This window comes from Triticum urartu, chromosome 3A (genome assembly GCF_056163025.1).
Source record: "Triticum urartu cultivar PI428250 chromosome 3A, HENAU_Tu73, whole genome shotgun sequence".
Classification (NCBI taxonomy): domain Eukaryota; kingdom Viridiplantae; phylum Streptophyta; class Magnoliopsida; order Poales; family Poaceae; genus Triticum; species Triticum urartu.
The window spans coordinates 495,628,134-495,650,314 of record NC_141875.1 but is presented as its reverse complement, the minus strand read 5'-3'; positions in this window follow the sequence as shown (position 1 = coordinate 495,650,314).

Sequence of the window (22,181 nt, the reverse complement as noted above, 5' to 3'; positions counted from 1 at the left end):
TGCAGAATCGCCGTGTTCCCCTGCTTGACCAAACGACGCTCCAAGATGGCTTGCGGCACCAAGTTGCCAATTGTGAGATCAGGTGGCGCCGGCGGCTGATTAAAGACTGGAGAGTAGTCCGGCGTGGACGGCTTGAGCTGCGACACATGGAAAACCGGGTGAATTTTGCTTTCCGGGGGCAATTCGAGCTTGTAGGATGTCGATCCCACCCAACTGATGATCTTGTAGAGGCCAAAGAACTTGTAAGCAAGTTTGAGGCATGGCCGACTGACGACGGAGGATTGCACATATGGCTGCAATTTCAGAAGGACCTGCTCCGGGCATGGCCGACTGACGACGGAGGACTGCACATATGGCTGCAATTTTAGAAGGACCTGCTCCCCCACTGTGAATTCCCTCTCTGTACGTTTGCGGTCCGTGTGATGCTTCATCCGTTGTTGGGCACAGAGGAGGTGTGCTTTCAGCATGTCCGTAAATTGTTGGTGCTCGGCGGCTAGTTCCAGGATGGATTCCGGTGTCTTGACTGTGAACAGATTTGGAAGGGCTCCGAAATTGGGTTCCACACCATAGAGGGCCTTGAATGGCGTGCACCCAAGAGCACTGTGATGGCTGGAATTGTATCAGAATTCTGCCATGTGCAGCCAATGCTTCCAGCGATGCGGCGTGTCATGGACAGCACAACGTAAGTAATGCTCTAGGCACTGGTTGACACGCTCACTCTGCCCATCCGTCTGAGGATGATAGGTTGTGGTGTATAGCAGCTTGGTGCCGACGAGCGCGAACAACTCCCTCCAAAATGCGCTCGTGAAAATCTTATCCCGGTCAGAAACAATTGAGTCTGGCACCCCATGCAGCTTGACGACGTCGTCGAGGAAAACTGAACCACCAGCGGAGCTGTGAAAGGGTGATGTAGCGCCATGAAATGCGCATATTTGGTCAAACGATGCACCACTACAAGGATAACATCCACGCCCTCTGATCGCGGCAGACCTTCGATGAAATCCATTGTGACGTCACTCCAAGCACGAGCATGTATTGGTAAAGGTTGCAGAGTGCCCGAGGGATGTGTGTGCTCATGCTTCGCGTGTTGACAGACCGCGCACTGCTTCACAAATTCTTCCACCTGAAGTTTCATCCCAGGCCAATAAAACAGATTCTTCAGTCTGAGATAAGTAGGCCGGATCCCTGAGTGACCTCCCACTGTTGCTGAGTGCAACTCGCCGATTAATTTGGTTTGTAATGCAGCATTGTCATCAATCCATAAACGGCCTTTGTACTTGATCATACCCCTATCCAGTTCGTGACCATGATCGTCCGGACTATGAACAATCAATGCTTGGAGTAACTCAGTTGCTTTGGCATCAGTTTGATAGGAATTATGAACCTCTTGTATCTAGGAAGGCTGACAAGTGGATGATGCTGTCACTGTGAACAAATGGCCGACACGGGACAAAGAGTCCGCCGCATTATTGTCAATGCCTCGTCTGTATTTGAATTTAAACTGAAGACCTCTCAGCTTGGCCATGGCCTTGCGCTGAACTTCTGAGCCAAGTTGTTGTTCCCCGAGCATGCAGAGACTTTTGTGATATGTCAGAATAGTGAATTGACCTCGCTGCGGGTAGGGGCGCCAGCGATCAATGGCCATCATTACTGCAAGGAATTCCTTTTCGTAGACAGAGAGTTTCAGGTTGTTGACCCCGAGCGCGCGACTGAGGAAAGCGATCGGGTGGCCTTGTTGAGATAATATTGCTCCAATCCCGGTGTCACATGCATCTGTTTCCACTGTAAATGGCAAGGAAAAATTGGGCAGGGCGAGCACCGGTGTTGTGACCATGGCATGTTTCAGTTCCAGAAAAGCTGTTGTTGCTGCATCGGTCCAAACAAAACCTTTCTTGCTCAAGAGAGATGTCAGTGGTTTTGTGATAATGTTGTAGTTCTTGACAAATTTACGGTAGTAGCCAGTGAGGCCCAGAAAAGCCCTTAATTTAGTTGGGGAAGACGGTTGTGGCCAATATTGAATAGCATCAGTCTTATCTGTTTCAGTGGCCACCCCCTTCGCTGATATTACATGACCCAAATAATTGATTGATGTTTGAGCGAATGAGCACTTGGATAACTTCGCATAGAGTTGATGGTGATGCAACAAAGCAAACACTTCTCGTAGGTGCAGTAGATGCTCGTCAAGTGATTGACTGTAAGTGAATATGTTATCCAGGAAAACGATGACATACTTGCGTGTTCCTGGTGCAAGGACATAATTCATCAAGCACTGGAAAAGGATGGAAAAAGCGGTAGGCGTAAGCGAGGCGGTTGGCCTTCGCCTAGTGCCTAGCTGGTGCCTAAGCGCCCTAGGCATGGCCTAGGCGGTAATATAGTTTTTATTCGTAGTGTATTTGTGATTATTATATGAGTGTTGATATTAGTTTAGGGCATATAAATAAGTTATTTACCATCTACTAACATTGGAATATAAACCGTTTGGCATATTAGTGTAGTATGTGGCATGATTTCTTGCTTGGGTAGGCAATTCCTTCCTTGCCCTGCCTAGACCTCCATTTATGCCCTAGGCGAGGCGTTTGGCCATTGCCTAGCGCCTCCTAGGCACTGCCTTTTCCAATAGAGACTGGAAAGTGGGTGGGCCATTCGTCATCCCGAAGGGCATCACACGAAATTAGAAGTGGCCGTGGTGAGTTTTGAATGCCGTTTTTGGTTCATCTTCTGGGCGCATCCGTATTTGATGGTAGCCTGCCCGTAGATCAATCTTGGAGAAATACTTGCGCCAGCCGGTTCGTCAAGGAGCTCATCAATGACAAGCAACGGGAACTTGTTCTTGATGGTAATGTCATTGAGCCGGCGATAATCTATACAGAAACGCCAGGTACCGTCTTTCTTCTTCATGAGCAAAACAGGTGCAGCAAAGGGACTGATGCTCGTAGTGATGAGGCCAGCTTTTAGCATCTCTGCAACCTGACGCTCTATTTCGTCCTTCTGGAGTGGCGAGTAACGGTACGGCCGGACATTGGGTGGAGAGCAGCCGGGCTTGAGATGAATAGCGTGATCGAACTCACGGTGTGGTGGTAATGTGGTTGGTTCATGAAAAATGTCAGCATATTCATCCAAGAGAGCTTGCAACTGTGGGGGTGTGTGTGTTGGGGAACGTTGCAGAAAACAAAATTTTTCCTACTCGTTTCACCAAGATCATCTAGGAGTTCATCTAGCAACGAGTCATCGGATGCATCTACATACCTTTGTAGATGGCGCACGGAAGCGTTCAAAAGAACGGTGATGATGTAGTCGTACTCGACGTGATCCAAATCACCGATGACCAGCGCCGAACGGACGGCACCTCCGCGTTCAACACACGTACGGGACGGGAAACGTCTCCTCCTTCTTGATCCAGCAAGGGGGGAGGAGAGGTTGATGAAGATCCAGCAGCACGACGGCGTGGTGGTGGATGCAGGGCGTCACAGAAGCAGGGCTTCGCCGTGACTACGAGAGAGAGACGTAACGGGGAGAGAGGGAGGCGCCAGGGGCTGGTGTGAAATCCCTCCTCTCCCCCCCACTATATATAGGGGTGCCAGGGGGGTTGGTGCGCAGCCTAGGAGATCTGATCTCCTAGGTGCGGCGGCCAGGGGAGGGTTTCCCTCCCCCCCAAGGCACCTCGGGGTGCCTTCCACCACTTGGACTCCTCCTTGGTGGAAACCCTAGGCGCATGGGCCTAGTAGGGCTGGCGCCCCAGCCCACTATGGGCTGGGTCCCCTCCTATTTCAGCCCATGGGGCCCTCCGGGATAGGTGGCCCCACCCGGTGGACCCCCGGGACCCTTCCGGTGGTCCCGGTACAATACCGATAACCCCGAAACTTGTCCCGATGCCCGAAACAGCACTTCCTATATATAATTCTTTACCTCCGGACCATTCCGGAACTCCTCGTGACGTCCGGGATCTCATCCGGGACCCCGAACAACATTCGGGTTTACTGCATATACATATCTTCACAACCCTAGCGTCACCGAACCTTAAGTGTGTAGACCCTACGGGTTCGGGAGACAAGCAGACATGACCGAGACGACTCTCCAGTCAATAACCAACAGCGGGATCTGGATACCCATGTTGGCTCCCACATGCTCCACGATGATCTCATCGGATGAACCACGATGTCGAGGATTCAATCAACCCCGTATGCAATTCCCTTTGTCAATCGATATGTTACTTGCCCGAGATTCGATCGTCGGTATCCCAATACCTCGTTCAATCTCGTTACCGGCAAGTCACTTTACTCGTACCGTAATGCATGATCCCGTGACCAGACACTTGGTCACTTTGAGCTCATTATGATGATGCATTACCGAGTGGGCCCAGCGACACCTCTCCGTCATACGGAGTGACAAATCCCAGTCTCGATCCATGTCAACCCAACAGACACTTTCGGAGATACCCGTAGTCTACCTTTATAGTCACCCAGTTACGTTGTGACGTTTGGTATACCCAAAGCACTCCTACGGTATCCGGGAGTTACACGATCTCATGGTCTAAGGAAAAGATACTTTGACATTGGAAAACTCTAGCAAACGAACTATACGATCTTGTGCTATGTTTAAGTTTGGGTCTTGTCCATCACATCATTCTCCTAATGATGTGATCTCGTTATCAATGACATCCAATGTCCATAGTCAGGAAACCATGACTATCTGTTGATCAACGAGCTAGTCAACTAGAGGCTCACTAGGGACATGTTGATGTCTGTTATTCACACATGTATTACGATTTCCGGATAACACAATTATAGCATGAATAAAGACAATTATCATGAACAAGGAAATATAATAATAATGCTTTTATTATTGCCTCTAGGGCATATTTCCAACAGTCTCCCACTTGCACTAGAGTCAATAATCTAGTTACATTGTGATGAATCGAACACCCATGGAATTCTGGTGTTGATCATGTTTTGCTCTAGGGAGAGGTTTAGTCAACGGATCTGCTACATTCAGGTCCGTGTGCACTTTACAAATTTCTATGTCTCCATCTTGAACATTTTCACGAATGGAGTTGAAGCGACGCTTGATGTGCCTCGTCTTCTTGTGAAACCTGGGCTCCTTGGCAAGAGCAATAGCTCCAGTGTTGTCACAGAAGAGCTTGATCGACCCCGACGCATTGGGTATGACTCCTAGGTCCGTGATGAACTCCTTCACCCATATTGCTTCATGTGCTGCCTCCGAGGCTGCCATGTACTCCGCTTCACATGTAGATCCCGCCACGACGCTTTGCTTGCAACTGCACCAGCTTACTGCCCCACCATTCAAAATATACACGTATCCGTTTGTGACTTAGAGTCATCCAGATCTGTGTCGAAGCTAGCGTCGACGTAACCCTTTACGATGAGCTCTTCGTCACCTCCATAAACGAGAAACATTTCCTTAGTCCTTTTCAGGTACTTCAGGATATTCTTGACCGCTGTCCAGTGCTCCTTGCCGGGATTACTTTGGTACCTTCCTACCAAACTTACGGCAAGGTTTACATCAGGTCTAGTACACAGCATGGCATACATAATAGAACCTATGGCTGAGGCATAGGGGATGACACTCATCTCTTCTATTTCTTCTGCCGTGGTCGGACATTGAGCTGAGCTCAATTTCATACCTTGTAACACAGGCAAGAACCCCTTCTTAGATTGATCCATATTGAACTTCTTCAATATCTTATCAAGGTATGTGCTTTGTGAAAGACCTATGAGGCGTCTCGATCCATCTCTACAGATTTTGATGCCTAATATATAAGCAGCTTCTCCAAGGTCCTTCATTGAAAAACTTTTATTCAAGTAGGCCTTGATGCTGTCCAAGAGTTCTATATCATTTCCCATCAAAAGTATGTCATCCACATATAATATGAGAAATGCTACAGAGCTCCCACTCACTTTCTTGTAAACGCAGGCTTCTCCATAAGTCTGTGTAAACCCAAACGCTTTGATCATCTCATCAAAGCGAATGTTCCAACTCCGAGATGCTTGCACCAGCCCATAAATCGAGCGTTGGAGCTTGCACACTTTGTCAGCATTCTTAGGATCGACAAAACCTTCCGGCTGCATCATATACAATTCTTCCTTAAGGAAACCATTAAGGAATGCCGTTTTGACGTCCATTTGCCATATCTCATAATCGTAGAATGCGGCAATTGCTAACATGATTCGGACGGACTTCAGCTTCGCTACCGGTGAGAAAGTCTCATCGTAGTCAACCCCTTGAACTTGTCGATAACCCTTAGCGACAAGTCGAGCTTTATAGATGGTCACATTACCATCCGCGTCTGTCTTCTTCTTAAAGATCCATTTATTTTCTATGGCTCGCCGTTCAACGGGCAAGTCAGTCAAAGTCCATACTTCGTTTTCATACATGGATCCTATCTCGGATTTCATGGCTTCTAGCCATTTGTCGGAATCCGGGCCCGCCATCGCTTCTTTATAGTTCGAAGGTTCACCGTTGTCTAACAACATGATTTCCAAGACAGGGTTGCCGTACCACTCTGGTGCGGAACGTGTCCTTGTGGACCTTCGAATCTCAGTAGGAGCTTGATCAGAAGTATCTTGATCATTATCATTAACTTCCTCTCTAGTCGGTGCAGGCACCTCAGGAACATTTTCTTGAGTTGCGCCATTTACCGGTTCAAGAGGTAATACTTCATCAAGCTCTACTTTCCTCCCACTTACTTCTTTCGAGAGAAACTCTTTCTCTAGAAAGGACCCATTCTTGGCAACAAAGATCTTGCCTTCGGATCTGAGGTAGAAGGTGTACCCAATAGTTTCTTTTGGGTATCCTATGAAGACGCATTTTTCCGACTTGGGTTCGAGCTTCTCAGGTTGAAGTTTCTTGACATAAGCATCGCATCCCCAAACTTTTAGAAACGACAGCTTAGGTTTCTTCCCAAACCATAATTCATACGGTGTCGTCTCAAAAGATTTCGACGGAGCCCTATTTAAAGTGAATGCGGCAGCCTCTAAAGCATAGCCCCAAAAAGATAGCGGTAAATCAGTAAGAGACATCATAGATCGCACCATATCCAATAGAGTGCGATTACGACGTTCGGACACACCGTTATGCTGAGGTGTTCCAGGCGGCGTGAGTTGCGAAACTATTCCACATTTTCTTAAGTGTGTGCCAAACTCGTGACTCAAGTATTCTCCTCCACGATCTGATCGTAGAAACTTGATTTTCCTGTCACGTTGATTTTCAACCTCACTCTGAAATTCCTTGAACTTTTCAAAGGTTTCAGACTTGTGTTTCATTAAGTAGATATACCCATACCTACTTAAATCATCAGTGAGGGTGAGAACATAACGATAGCCACCACGAGCCTCAACACTCATTGGACCGCACACATCAGTATGTATGATTTCCAATAAGTCGGTTGCTCGCTCCATTGTTCCTGAGAACGGAGTCTTGGTCATTTTACCCATAAGGCATGGTTCGCACGTGTCAAATGATTCATAATCAAGAGACTCTAAAAGTCCATCAGCATGGAGCTTCTTCATGCGTCTGACACCTATGTGACCAAGGCGGCAGTGCCACAAGTATGTGGGACTATCATTATCAACCTTACTTCTTTTGGTACTCACATTATGAACATGTGTAGCATCACGTTCGAGATTCATAAAGAATAAACCATTCACCATAGGAGCATGACCATAAAACATATCTCTCATAAAATGGAACAACCATTATTCTCAGATTTAAAAGAGTAGCCATCTCGAATTAAACGAGATCCCGATACAATGTTCATGCTCAAAGCTGGCACTAAATAACAATTATTAAGGTTTAAAACTAATCCCGAAGGGAGATGCAGAGGCAGCGTGCCGACGGCGATCACATTGACCTTGGAACCATTCCCGACGCACATCGTCACCTCGTCCTTTGCCAGTTTCCGTTTATTCCGCAGCCCCTTTTGTTTTGAGTTACAAATGTGAGCAACTGCACCGGTATCAAATACCCAGGAGCTACTACGGGCACTAGTAAGGTACACATCAATTACATGTATATCACATATACCTTTTGTTTTGCCGGCCTTCTTATCCGCTAAGTACTTAGGGCAGTTCCGTTTCCAGTGACCGCTTCCCTTGCAATAAAAGCACTCAGTCTCGGGCTTGGGTCCATTCTTTGGCTTCTTCCCGGCAACTTGCTTGCCGGGCGCGGCAACCTCCTTGCCGTCCTTCTTGAAGTTCTTTTTACCCTTGCCTTTCTTAAACTTAGTGGTTTTATTGACCATCAACACTTGATGTTCCTTCTTGACTTCTACCTCCGCTGATTTCAGCATTGAGAACAACTCAGGAATGGTCTTTTGCATCCCCTGCATGTTGAAGTTCATCACGAAGCTCTTGTAGCTTGGTGGAAGCGACTGGAGGATTCTATCAATGACCACATCATCCGGGAGATTAACTCCCAGCTGAGACAAGCGGTTATGCAACCCAGACATAGTGAGTATGTGCTCACTGACAGAACTATTTTCCTCCATCTTACAGCTGAAGAACTTATCGGAGACTTCATATCTCTCGATCCGGGCATGAGCTTGAAAAACCATTTTCAGCTCTTCGAACATCTCGTATGCTCCATGTCTCTCAAAACGTTTTTGGAGCCCCGGCTCTAAGCTGTAAAGCATGCCGCACTGAACGAGGGAGTAGTCGTCAACACGTGTCTGCCAAGCGTTCATAACGTCTTGGTTCTGTGGTACGGGAGGATCACCTAGCGGTGCTTGTAGGACATAATCTTTCTTGGCAACTATGAGGATGATCCTCAGGTTCCGGACCCAGTCCATATAGTTGCTGCCATCGTCTTTCAGCTTGGTTTTCTCTAGGAACGCGTTGAAGTTGAGGACTACGTTGGCCATTTGATCTACAAGACATATTGCAAAGATTTTAGACTAAGTTCATGATAATTAAGTTCATCTAATCAAATTATTAATGAACTCCCACTTAGATTAGACATCCCTCTAGTCATCTAAGTATTACATGATCCGAGTTAACTAGACCGTGTCCGATCATCACGTGAGACGGACTAGTCAACGTCGGTGAACATCTTCATGTTGATCGTATCTTCTATACGACTCATGCTCGACCTTTCGGTCTCCTGTGTTCCGAGGCCATGTCTGTACATGCTAGGCTCGTCAAGTCAACCTAAGTGTTTGCATGTGTAAATCTGTCTTACACCCATTGTATGTGAACGTCTGAATAAAACACCCGATCATCACGTGGTGTTTTGAAATAGCGAACTGTCGCAACGGTGCACAGTTAGGGGGAACACTTCTTGAAATTATTATGAGGGATCATCTTATTTACTACTGTCGTTCTAAGTAAACAAGATGCAAAACATGATAAACATCTCATGCAATCAAATAATAAACGTGACATGATATGGCCAATATCACATAGCTCCTTTGATCTCCATCTTGGGGCTCCATGATCATCTTGTCACCGGCTTGACACCATGATCTCCATCATCATGATCTCCATCATCGTGTCTCCATGAAGTTGCTCGCCAACTATTACTTCTACTACTATGGCTAACGCGTTTAGCAATAAAGTAAAGTAATTTACATGGCGATTCTCGATGACACGCAGGTCATATAAAAGAATAAAGACAACTCCTATGGCTCCTGCCGGTTGTCATACTCATCGACATGCAAGTCGTGATTCCTATTACAATAGCATGAACATCTCATACATCGCATATAGATCATTCATCATTCATCACAACTTTGGCCATATCATATCACAACCCACTTGCTGCAAAAACAAGTTAGACGTCCTCTAATTGTTGTTGCAAGTTTTACGTGGCTGAATTAGGGTTCTAGCAAGAACGTCTTCTTACCTACGTTAAAGCCACAACGTGATTTGTCAACTTCTATTTACCCTTCATAAGGACCCTGTTCATCGAATCCGCTCCAACTAAAGTGGGAGAGACAGACACCCGCCAGCCACCTTATGCAACTAGTGCATGTTAGTCGGTGGAACCGGTCTCACGTAAGCGTACGTGTAAGGTTGGTCCGGGCCGCTTCATCCCACAATACCGCTGAAGCAAGAAAAGACTAGTAACGGCAAGAAAGTTGACAAATCTACGCCCACAACTCATTGTGTTCTACTCGCGCAAGAAGAACTACGCATAGACCTAGCTCATGATGCCACTGTTGGGGAACGTTGCAGAAAACAAAATTTTTCCTACTCGTTTCACCAAGATCATCTAGGAGTTCATCTAGCAACGAGTCATCGGATGCATCTACATACCTTTGTAGATGGCGCACGGAAGCGTTCAAAAGAACGGTGATGATGTAGTCGTACTCGACGTGATCCAAATCACCGATGACCAGCGCCGAACGGACGGCACCTCCGCGTTCAACACACGTACGGGACGGGAAACGTCTCCTCCTTCTTGATCCAGCAAGGGGGGAGGAGAGGTTGATGAAGATCCAGCAGCACGACGGCGTGGTGGTGGATGCAGGGCGTCACAGAAGCAGGGCTTCGCCGTGACTACGAGAGAGAGACGTAACGGGGAGAGAGGGAGGCGCCAGGGGCTGGTGTGAAATCCCTCCTCTCCCCCCACTATATATAAGGGTGCCAGGGGGGGTTGGTGCGCAGCCTAGGAGATCTGATCTCCTAGGTGCGGCGGCCAGGGGAGGGTTTCCCTCCCCCCCAAGGCACCTCGGGGTGCCTTCCACCACTTGGACTCCTCCTTGGTGGAAACCCTAGGCGCATGGGCCTAGTAGGGCTGGCGCCCCAGCCCACTATGGGCTGGGTCCCCTCCTATTTCAGCCCATGGGGCCCTCCGGGATAGGTGGCCCCACCCGGTGGACCCCCGGGACCCTTCCGGTGGTCCCGGTACAATACCGATAACCCCGAAACTTGTCCCGATGCCCGAAACAGCACTTCCTATATATAATTCTTTACCTCCGGACCATTCCGGAACTCCTCGTGACGTCCGGGATCTCATCCGGGACCCCGAACAACATTCAGGTTTACTGCATATACATATCTTCACAACCCTAGCGTCACCGAACCTTAAGTGTGTAGACCCTACGGGTTCGGGAGACAAGCAGACATGACCGAGACGACTCTCCAGTCAATAACCAACAGCGGGATCTGGATACCCATGTTGGCTCCCACATGCTCCACGATGATCTCATCGGATGAACCACGATGTCGAGGATTCAATCAACCCCGTATGCAATTCCCTTTGTCAATCGATATGTTACTTGCCCGAGATTCGATCGTCGGTATCCCAATACCTCGTTCAATCTCGTTACCGGCAAGTCACTTTACTCGTACCGTAATGCATGATCCCGTGACCAGACACTTGGTCACTTTGAGCTCATTATGATGATGCATTACCGAGTGGGCCCAGCGACACCTCTCCGTCATACGGAGTGACAAATCCCAGTCTCGATCCATGTCAACCCAACAGACACTTTCGGAGATACCCGTAGTCTACCTTTATAGTCACCCAGTTACGTTGTGACGTTTGGTATACCCAAAGCACTCCTACGGTATCCGGGAGTTACACGATCTCATGGTCTAAGGAAAAGATACTTTGACATTGGAAAACTCTAGCAAACGAACTATACGATCTTGTGCTATGTTTAAGTTTGGGTCTTGTCCATCACATCATTCTCCTAATGATGTGATCTCGTTATCAATGACATCCAATGTCCATAGTCAGGAAACCATGACTATCTGTTGATCAACGAGCTAGTCAACTAGAGGCTCACTAGGGACATGTTGATGTCTGTTATTCACACATGTATTACGATTTCCGAATAACACAATTATAGCATGAATAAAGACAATTATCATGAACAAGGAAATATAATAATAATGCTTTTATTATTGCCTCTAGGGCATATTTCCAACAGTGTGATTGTCAGATAACTCTGGTTTGTGCCCAGGATGCAATACTGACAATGCCCACACTTCATTTCCTTGAATCCACTTAGTCAACTGCTCGGCATGTATCTCTATCAATGTCGGCTCTGTCAGAGTACGCACACCTTGCAGTTTGATGTTCATATGAGCGTGTCTGAATTCCATGGTCTTGAGTCACCAATGAAAGTTCATAGGACTGAATTGAGCGAGCTAGTCGACTCCCAAAATTGCATCATAAGCGCCGAGCTCAAGCAACCGCATATCGGTGCTGAAAGTGTGTCCCTGACACCACCACTGTAATTGAGATACTTGTTGCTTGGACTGCAGGATTTCTCCGCTAGCTACCCTCACTATGACAGGATTGACATTCTGAATTTTACTACCGGCACGCTCTGCAAACGCTGAATTGATGAACGTGTGGGTATTGCCCGAATCCACCAGCAACAACATTACCTGATTGCCAACTAATGTCTTAACCTCATTGTGCCCGACGACTCTGTTCCTGCTACGGCATGCACGGAAATTTGACAGCAAATTGTTTCTTCTTCTGTATTTTCATCCAGCAGCTCAAGAGCACGTATGGCATCATCCGATAGAAGCTCACCATGATCGCCCACCTCAATGGTCAGAAGCTGACCCACCTTGTTACACTTGTGTTCCCGGGAATACTTATCGTCGCACTTAAAACACAGGCCATTGGCTCGCCTGAATTTCCATAGTTGTCGTTCGCGGCCAAAATCATACGGGCCTCACTTAGCACCATCGATGTGGGGTTGTACTGGTCCAGGAGCCATTGCGGGCATCGGTGGTGGAGGGATGGCGCGAGTATATACTGGTGGACGACCCCGTGACTTGCAGTGTTCAGATTCTTCCTCCTGAAACCGGGCAAGTGCTGCTGCTCTGGAAACGCTTGTCGGCGCATGCTGGCGCACTCCTATGCGGACCTCATCCCGTAGATCGATGATAAACTCTGAGACAAAGAACTTCTGATTCAAGGATGGGTCCAGAGCGATTAGGTGGTACATAATTGCCTCGAAGGAAAATCTGTAGTCAGCAACAGTGGAGGTCTGCCTGAGGTGATGGAGGCGATGCAGCAGAGCATCGAATTCGTCCTGCCCAAATTCTGCTTGAACTGCTTCCATGAATGTGAGCCAATCACCCAGACCATGCATACGCTTGTACGCCTGACACCAGAGTGATGCATGACCATCCATGTAGAGCACGGCCGTACTGACCCAATGCTCCGGCGGTGTCTGATACAACTCAAAATAGGTGTGGCAGAGGTCAAAACAGAGGCGCGTGGCATCACCACCGAACCGAGGGAAGTCATGCTTCGGCGGCTTGTGACGATAATTGGGGCGCCGTGACTGCGGTGGCGAGACTTTATGTTCCTGGTGCTCATCGCGACGAACAGGAACGAGCGGTGGGCGATATGGAACATTGAGGAGTTGGGGTCCCTTGTTGACCAACAACGCGACTGGATGCACGGTGGAGGACGAAGGAGCCGCCCGTGTCGTCGCGTCTGTTGCCTGTCTTCGCTTGACCGTATCCAATCCCTCGCCAAAATCAGCCACCTGAGTGCTAAGTTGCCGCACCTCGGTCGAGAGCGATGAAAATTTGGCAAGTAATTCCTCCAAGGTTTTATGTACCCCCTCCATGGATTGGAGCATGAACTTGGTCTGGGCCGATGGAGTCGACGACGGCGCCGTCGTGGCCGCCCCAAATCAAGCCTACCCCGCTCATGATTTGGCATCGGATCGCCAGAGCAACCCAACACCTTTCGCGATGGATTTTACAATCAGATCGAGGGAGTGAGGCGCGGTGGCGGATCGTACGAGTCTCTGATACCAAGTTGTCACGACCCTCGTCGGATCGGACCAGGGGAGGTAGAGGGAGATGATACGTCTCCAACGTATCTATAATTTTTGATTGTTCCATGCTCTTATATTATCTGTTTGGATGTTTATGGGCTTTATTATGCACTTTTATATTATTTTTGGGACTAACCTATTAACCCAGAGCCCAGTGCCAATTTCTGTTTTCCCCTTGTTTCAGTGTTTCGTAGAAAAGGAATATCAAACGGAGTCCAGACGGAATGAAACCTTCAGGAGCGTGATTTTTGGAACGAACGTGATCCAAGAGACTTGGAGTTGAAGTCAAGGAAGCTTTGAGGTGGCCACGCGGCAGGGAGGCGCGCCCCCCACCCTCGTGGGCCCCTCGTGGCTCCCCTAACCGACTTCTTTCGCCTATATATATATCCATATACCCTAAAAACATCGGGGAGCAGAATAGGTCGGGAGTTCCGCCGCCAGAAGCCTCCATAGCCACCGAAAACCAATCTAGACCCGTTCCGCCACCCTGTCGGAGAGGGGGAATCCCTCTCCGGTGGCCATCTTCATCATCCCGGTGCTCTCCATGACGAGGAGGGAGTATTTATCCCTCGAGGCTGAGGGTATGTACCAGTAGCTATGTGTTTGATCTCTCTCTCTCTCTCGTGTTCTTGAGGTGATACGATCATGATGTACCGCGAGCTTTGCTATTATATTTGGATCTTATGATGTTTCTCCCCCTCTACTCTCTTGTAATGGATTGAGTTTTCCCTTTGAAGTTGTCTTATCGGATTGAGTCTTTAAGGATTTGAGAACACTTGATGTATGTCTTGCACGTGATTATCTGTGGTGACAATGGGATATCATGTGATCCACTTGATGTATGTTTTGGTGATCAACTTGTGAGTTCCGTGACCTCGTGAACTTATGCATAGGGGTTGGCACACGTTTTCGTCTTGACTCTCCGGTAGAAACTTTGGGGCACTCTTTGAGGTTCTTTGTGTTGGTTGAATAGATGAATCTGAGATTGTGTGATGCCTATCGTATAATCATACCCACAGAATCTTGAAGTGACATTGGAGTATCTAGGTGACATTAGGGTTTTGGTTGATTTGTGTCTTAAGGTGTTATTCTAGCATGATCTCTGTGATAGATTGAACGGAAAGAATAGCTTCATGTTATTTTACTAAGGACTCTTGAATAGATCGATCAGAAAGGATAACTTTGAGATGGTTTCGTACCCTACCATAATCTCTTCGTTTGTTCTCCGCTATTAGTGACTTTGGAGTGACTCTTTGTTGCATGTTGAGGGATAGTTATATGATCCAATTATGTTATTATTTTTGAGAGGACTTGCACTAGTGAAAGTATGAACCCTAGGCCTTGTTTCAACGCATTGCAATACCGTTTGTGCTCACTTTTATCATTAGTTACCTTGCTGTTTTTAGATTTTCAGATTACAAAAACCATTATCTACTATCCATATTGCACTTGTATCACCATCTCTTCGCTGAATTAGTGCACCTATACAATTTACCATTGTATTGGGTTTGTTGGGGACACACGAGACTCTTTCTTATTTGGTTGTAGGGTTGCTTGAGAGAGACCATCTTCATCCTACGCCTCCCACGGATTGATAAACCTTAGGTCATCCACTTGAGGGAAATTTGGTACTGTCCTACAAACCTCTGCACTTGGAGGCCCAACAACGTCTACAAGAAGAAGTTTGTGTAGTAGACATCAAGCTCTTTTCTGGCGCCGTTGCCGGGGAGGTTACCGCTTGAAGCTATATCTTTAGATCTTGCAATAGAATCTTTTTTGTTTTTTGTTTTATCATTAGTTTAGTTTATAAAAGAAAATTAAAAAAATGGAATTGAGGATACCTCATATGCTTCATCTTTTTAATGTCTTTCATGAAAATAAGGATTCCGATAATTGTGCCAAAGTGTTAGAAGAAGAATTCATTAGAATGTTTGGCACTAAATCTTTGGATGATGAGCATGATTGCAATGTTGTTAGTATGAATTCTTTGAATATCCATGATGCTAATGATATGCAAAGACACAAGCTTGGGGATGCTATGTTTGATGAAGATGATATTTTTTGTCCCCCAAGTTTTGATGAGCAAATTTATTTTGATATAGCATGCCTCCTATTTATGATGATTATATTGATGAAAGTGGGTTTGGAAGAGTGCCAACTTTAGGAAGTAATGATCCCACTATTTTGGAGGATGTTGAATCTTATTGTGATAATTATAAAAGTGGATTTGGAGAGGTCATGACTTTATTTAGTAATGATTCCACTATTTTGGAAGAGGTTCCATTGATTATGAGAACAAAGTTGCTATCTATGATGATTATTGTGATGACATGTATGCTTTAAAGAATAATGATATCCATGAAACTTGTCATCATGATTTTAACTTTCAATTGGATTATGCCTCACATGATAGTTATTTTGTTGAGTTTTCTCCCACTACTATTCATGAGAAGAAATTTGCTTATGTGGGGAGTAATAAAAATTGTATGCTTGTGGCTCATGAAAATAATTGTAACACCCCGGATGTAACTTGCCATATTTGTAACTCCAACTCTTGCCTTTTTCGGCTCTAAGTTATGAGATTCCCTTCGTGGTTGGGTTTTTGTCTTCTTTTTGAATTTTGTTCATGTCATGCATTTCATATCATGTCATCATGTGCATCTCATTTGCATACGTGTTCGTCTCATGCATCCGAGCATTTTCCCCGTTGTCTGTTTCGCAATCCAACACTCCCACGCGCACTGGCGTACCCCTTTTGTCTCTTTTCGTGATCGGGTGTTAAACGTTCTCGGAATGGACCGAGATTTTCCAAGTGGCCTTGGTATACCACCGGTAGACCGCCTGTCAAATTTCGTGCCATTTGGAGTCCGTTTGATACTCCAACGGTTAACCGGGTAACCGGGAAAGCCTCTTGTGTGTTGCAGCCCAACGCCCCTCCAAAATGGCCCAATAACCCATCCAAACCACCCTCATGTCCTCCGTCGTCGGACCACGATCGTGTGGGCGAAAACTACACTCCATTTGGACACTCCTACCTCCTCCTACCTATAAATAGGTGCCCCTCCCCGATTTTTCGCGCAGACAAACCCTAGCCCCGCTTCCTCTCCGCCACCGGACACGTACGGATCAGACCGGACGCGTCCTCGGCGCCGCCCGCAGCCAACCGGCACCCGCCACATGGCGACCGCCGCCGGCCCGCGAGGCCCGTGCCTGGCCTGTCGTGGATCTAAGACTGACAGTAGAATGGGGGGTAGGTATGAGGAGGCAAGATCCTAGCTATGGAGTAGTTGTACACACGAGTTTATGAGTTCAGGCCCTTCGCGGAGTAAGTAACAACCCTACGTCTCGGTGCCCAGAGGCGGTCGACTGGATTGTATGCGTGTGTGAGTTTACAAAAGATGCGAACCTTGTCCCAGAGGAGGGGGTGGCTTATATAGAGTGCGCGAGGACCCCAGCTCCCCTCCGTTACACAGGTTTCAATGTACATTAAGAGTGGAACGTTACTGGTAACGCTAGCAATTAAGTGATATAAATGACAATTAATTCTATGAGTAAATGCTCGACCATTGTTTGTGCAGAGTGGATTTAGATCTTTTGTACGTCGAGTAGCTTCTGTGATGGTCGAGTGTCATAGATTCTTCTGAGTGGAATGTCTTTAGTCGAGTGGATGATGATACCCTTCGAATGCTTCTGGCTTTAGGGCGGTGACCTTGGGGAGGGCGTCTAGGTCAGACCTGTGACCCTACCCTAGGTACATAGCTTCATCATTAGCCCCCGAATGGTTCGGGGCTTGAGTGGGAAGGAGTTAAGAATTCTTCTGATTCAATTTCCATGCTTCAGCATCATCTTATTTGCGATCAACCGAAAAATTATGATGATCCTAACTTCTTCTCAGTCGCCTTGATCAATTCTTGGTTTCTGCCGAGTGAACTTTTGCTGCAATGCTCTGAGTGTCGATATGGAAACGATCCTCCGCCTGACAAGTTGCCTTGTTGTGCGCAGATATTGTGGGATTTTGTATTTGGGGAAGCGCGCGAGACGGAGGAGTCCGCAGTAATCGGATGGGACGAGGCGAGGCCACCTCGATCACCACGCCACCTTTTTTGCCACGTACCTCGCCCGCGATTGTTGCGGGATTTGATTGGATCGTCTGGCCCCACATGTTAGCCACTCAGAAGCGGTCCCATATAAGGTGCCAGATTGGATTTCGTGCACAACGTTCCTCCATTTTCTTCCTTTCTCTTCTGCTTTCTCTGCCATCTCCACCTCCGCCCTCAGTGCCGCTGCTCCGTTCGAGCTTCGCCTGCGACCATGGGGAAGGAGAAGACGGTGGCCTTGGAGCGTGCAAAGAAGGCGATGACGAAGGCGAAGGGAAAGAGGTCCAGCCGGGGCAGATCCTTGTCGAGATCCGGCCTGCCGCGCGGCTGGATCCGGTCTACGATCAGCCAAGATGACATCAATGATCTGGTCGAGGGGGGGGGGGGTGATTCCCCATGAATCGGCACGGCTCTCGGAATGAGAGACCGAACCGCATCCGCGTGATGGTGAGTGCGTTCTCCTTGCAACTCATGTTGACCGTGGATTTTCTCTGCCTCCCCATCCTTTCTTCCGGGGATTCCTGAACTTCTTTGGAGCACAACTTCACCATTTCAATCCCAACTCCATCGTATATCTTGCCGCCTACGTATCCATGTGCGAGAACTTCTTAGGTGGTAGGCCACACTGGGGTCTTTTCAAGCACATTTTCACTTGCCGTTCTCAGTCGGTCAAGAAGGCCAATCCGAGTGACAAGAAAACACACGTGATTTAGATGTACGGGGGTCTTGGGATTCAGATGAGGAACAAAAGCACTTTCCCAGCCATGATCCTTCCCGAGTCGGTCCGGGGTTGGCAGTCGACCTGGTTTTATTGTAAAGACCAGCTGACTCCAGGTCAGTCGACTGGGCTCCCTGCCTTTTCCATGGCTCGGGTCGAGAAGCATTCCGCATTGAAAGTGATCCCAGAGGAGAAAGCACAGGTGAAGGTGTTGGTCGAGCAGGTGGTCCAACTCGTCCGGGACGGCGTGACCGGTATGGATCTGCTGGAGGTATTCCTCAATCGACGCATCCAACCGCTCCAAGCTCGCGATCATCCAATGTGGATGTACTCGGGCATTGCGGATTCCACTCAGATCCACCCGGAGGAGATCGACGAGGGCACGGTGGAGAAGTGGCTGAGAGGCATCACAGACAACAAGGATAACCCCAGGGGGTCCAGGAGGGTCGCTCCATTCGACAATTCGCGCCAGCCAGACGAGGTCTGACTCTGGATTGCCGAGTACTTTTTTGATTAATCATGTAACCGCCTGTTGACGACTAGCTGTTTTTTGCTTTGCTTGTTACCTTTCAGGCTCTTACTGAGATGTATTCAATGCCCAACGGAGAGCAGGAGCAGGACTCGGAGGAGGAGGAGCCGAGTGGAGGCGATAGCGGCGAGTGGCACTCGGGCGAGGAGGATGGTGAGGAGAGCGGCGACCCGAGTGACTAAGAAGAGGTCGACTCGCCTCCTCGCAGAGAAAAAAGGTCCAAGCACACTCACGACCCGGAAAGCCTCCACGCCACGGTGGCCGCACCGACTGGGCAGTCTTCAAAGCGTCATCGGACATCCTCTCCAGTGCCGACTGAGAAGACACCGAAGCAATCAAAAGTTGCACCTCCTCCATCTCCAAAACCACTGAAGGCCATGTCATCCAAACCTCTGAAGGCTTTGCCCAAGATCAAAATGGTCATTCCTACTATCTCTGGGTAATAGTCTGACCTGATTCTTTGGTTGACTCGGTGTAACAAACGTGACCGACTGAATATTGAAATTTGCAGAGATGCCACCTCTGGGACTCCCACTCGCCAGTATGAAGACGAGGACATGGAAGATGCAGTCACCTCCAACCTGGGTACAATTCTCGTGATCTTGTTCTCGATTGTATGGTCGATTAAATTCTGGTGACTCATCTAGGGTCAACTGATTTCTTTGCAGCCCCTCCCAATGTCATTGAGCTTCCGGATGATGACGAGGACGTGCCGCCTAGGCCCAGGAAGAAGAAGGCAATAGCTAGCAAGACATCCCAGTCGGAGCCGGCGGCGGAGCGGGTAGTTCAACAGCTCGAAGATGCGAGTAAGATTTTTGTAACCTTTGTTGACCCAGTGTCAAGTGCGTGCCCCGCATCATTGACTGCACCAGAGCTTGTTTCGACCATCCAACTTCATGCCTCAGATCTCCAAGCCGCTGCGTCTGGACCATCCATCCCCTTCTTTGCCACTCATCATGTTCCAGAAAGCCAGTTGGACGCCGCTGCGGAGGCCATTCGTCAGGCTGGCATAATGATGGAGCGGGTGAAGGCGGTGCACGAAAGCAGTCAGGCTGCTTATGACGCCAGCGCGGCTCTTCGAGCCAATGTCCAGGTAAGTTAACTCCCGACTGAAGTTGTTCTTTTAGGATATGCTACATGAATATTTTCCTTCGCGCAATCTTTCATTGTCTTGTACTTCAAGATTGTACACCCACTGGGTGCTTTATCATCTTTTTTACTCGGCTTGGGCAGACCGGCCGAGTGGAATCTGAACCAGTGGGGGCACGCCAAGTGCACCCACTGGGTGTAGTCCCCGAGACCATAGTCGACTGCTGGCAGTCGTTTGGGGTCTGAGCACTTCTTTCTTTCTTTTTTGTACTTGGTCTGGGCGGACCAGCCGAGTGGAATTCGAACTAGTGGGGGCACGCTAAGTGTACCCACTGGGTGTAGTCCCCGAGACCGCAGTCGACTGCTGGCACTCGGTTGGGGTCTGAGTAGTCTTGCAGTTTTATTCATTCGGAAGTAAATAATCTTTGATCTTGTCGATTGATATGTCTTTTACTCACTGTAGAATTCTTGTACGCTTATCTCCAAGTTCACCGAATTTGAGGAAAAGCAGAGGCAACTCAACCTTGACCTGGAGTTGGCTCAACGGAACTTAAAGAAGGCTCAAGATGAAGTCGCTGGTACGGAAGGTAATGACCTGTCGACTGCTTATCTTGGCCATCCTTGAAGTTATCTCTTCATTCTTCTGTTTGATCTAAATGTGTATTTTGCAGAGAAAATGAGGCTGGCCCTGGAGAAAAAGGACTTGGACCTTGCAGCTGCACAGAAGGAGGCTCAGGAGAAGACTGTCCTTGTTGACCAGAAACTGGCTTCGGTCGGAGCGCTAGAGGAAGAAATCAACAAGTTGAAGTCATCTCTCACTGAATCCAATCGAGAGGTGACTCGTCTGAAAAAAGATAAAGTGGCTCTGAACGACCATCTGGAAAGCATGACTCGTAGGAGGAACGATTTGGAGGCTTATCTGAAAGCTCTCGCCAAGAAACTCTTTCTTATGCTCGAAGGTACCCCCTTTTTACCCGACTGTTTTACTGTTTGCAAGTTAGTCCTGACCAGTCGACTCATTAACTCCTTGACTCTGCAGAATTCTGCCAAAACTTTGAAGAGGGGACTGGACGGATCGAGACGGGCTTGGACCCTATCCTTTCTCCAGTCGGCGACGAGGCTGCCATGAATGTGCTTTGACTGGAATCCCGCGTCGCCAGTGTTACAAGTTATCTTGCCCGTCTGAAGGTGGCGGTGTCACGCATTGATGGATCACTCTGGCCCAGGGCAATGCTTCAGAATGATCTCGAGTCTCTGATGGCTCGACTCAATGAGGTCCCTGGTCGAGTGCAGGAATGGAAGAAGTCCTCTGCTCGATGCGGTGCTGACGTAGCTCTGTCACTGGTCAGGGTCCACTACAAAGAAGCTCGAGAAGAGAAGCTGACGGCGATCAAGGTCGCCAACACAAAAAGGCACGACCTCCAGTCCTTCATGGAGACTTTCATTGCTGCCGCCACTCGGATCGCTGACAGGATTGATTTGGACGAGTTCGTCGAGCCTGCGAGTCCTCCTCCTGCCGAGTGAACAAACTTGATACTTAAACTTGCTTTAAATTTTCCTCGGAATGCCGAGTGGTTTTTGTAACCGTTAAACTCCTTCAGTCCTGACGCCCGAGTACTTTTATCTTCATCCTGAAACTTTTGAGATTTTATCCGATCTTGGTTTATCTTCTGCATGTGCTTGCATTCGCCTTCGAGCGGAACTTACTCTTCACTTGGAATATTCTTTGAGATGCAACTCTGAGGGAGATATCCCAGTCGATTTGTGTTGGGGAACGTAGTAATTTCAAAAAATTTCCTACGCACACGCAAGATCATGGTGATGCATAGCAATGAGAGGGGAGAGTGTAATCTACGTACCCTCGTAGACCGACAACGGAAGCGTCATGACAACGCGGTTGATGTAGTCGTACGTCTTCACGGCCCGATCGATCAAGCACCGAAACTACGGCATCTCCGAGTTCTAGCACACGTTTAG